Source organism: Echinococcus granulosus (genome assembly GCF_000524195.1).
Source record: "Echinococcus granulosus chromosome Unknown EG_S00023, whole genome shotgun sequence".
NCBI lineage: Eukaryota > Metazoa > Platyhelminthes > Cestoda > Cyclophyllidea > Taeniidae > Echinococcus > Echinococcus granulosus.
This window is the reverse complement of record NW_020170403.1, coordinates 997,966-999,438: the sequence shown is the minus strand read 5'-3', so window position 1 is coordinate 999,438 and position 1,473 is coordinate 997,966.

Genomic DNA, 1,473 nt, shown 5'->3' with positions numbered 1-1,473 from the left:
GACACTGATAAGCCTTCTAGCTTTCCTACAGAACCCGTATAAGTGTAGCAAAATGAACTTGTTCACCTTCTCTTATAATAAATGTCACTCTCAAGCTCGTATCTCTTCAGGGATAGCCCAAACGCTGAAATTATGGTAGCGCCATCGAAAATGCTCCAAGACAGAAAAATTCGATTGTGCTGGCTGGATAAGATGGAGAATGCTAATATGAGCTTTTAGTTGCAGATGACTGAGCCTATGCAGATTCAAAACGGGGGAGGTGCTGAAAACGCATGGACCTTTGGCGACCACCTCGACCTCGAGCTCTGCATCGTGGTCGAGAATGGAGCGAAACTACACTTAAACAACTTGAAATCCAAAGTAAAAGGACTCGATACTTCTCTAACTTGTCAGAAACTGAAAATAAACCAAGTAGACTGTTGGACATCATTGAAGCGGCTGCGCAGTGAACACACCATGATCCGTTGGAAATGATCCATGTGTCGAGCACTGCTCAGCAAATGAAGGTGTAACATAGCTAGTAAGGACCACGAATCTGAGTCCACAGAAATAAATTGGAAGCATGACTAATGTTGGGATTGAAAGTCAATTCATATTGAAAAACCATCAAAAGTTTTCACTTTGGTCTTACAGAAAACTCAATAGCTGTTACGAAGTTCGACGCACCGAGAACGAGGCCCAAAATAGGAAAGATTGAATAGCGGAATGAATCGGCTTCCACAGAGTCACTAGACTTTTATCCGCCCGTTTGCTGATAATAAAGCTGCTTGTGAACGTGTACGCCTTCCACGGTCTCCGCGTTAGGACAGTAGCGCGGCAAAACAGTTTCCACAAACAGCATTACACTGTGTTGGGTTCTATGCGGGGTGAAAAACTGGGCCCCAAAAACACTATTTTCTCACACCATATTACGTCGCGCATGAAAATCCAAACCATTTAATTACTTTGAAAGTGTGTGCTAAAGCCTCAATGAAGACGGATACGATATCTAAGACAGACACAACGCCGTGTAATAAAAAGCACTTATAAGTGGAAGACGCGAGCTACTTGATCGAATAAATTTTTGACAAAGCCAGACTGAAGTTTTGGACCTAAGACAGACGACAAAAGAGGTATACAACTTTCTCTCGATTTTTTCATCATATCGGAACTGAAATGGCAAACTGACTAAATGTCACCACATCCACCATTGTCACAATCAGCTCTCGACCATTTCCAAGTCAAATCAAGACTGGTACCATTTACGGCTGTAAAAAGATGTGCTATCGTGACGCCACAAAATGCTGCGGCAAGCATCAAGCGTGCCAGCCAAGGCACCGTCGCTCAAGGTAGCAAACAACAGTAAGTGAGTACGTGCATGGAGTACGGTGTGATGGAATCTCATGTCATGAACACCAATATTTGCAGAAGACTTCAAGCATATTGCGGTACACTTCTAGGATACTCAGCAATTGCAATGAAATGATGCAGTCG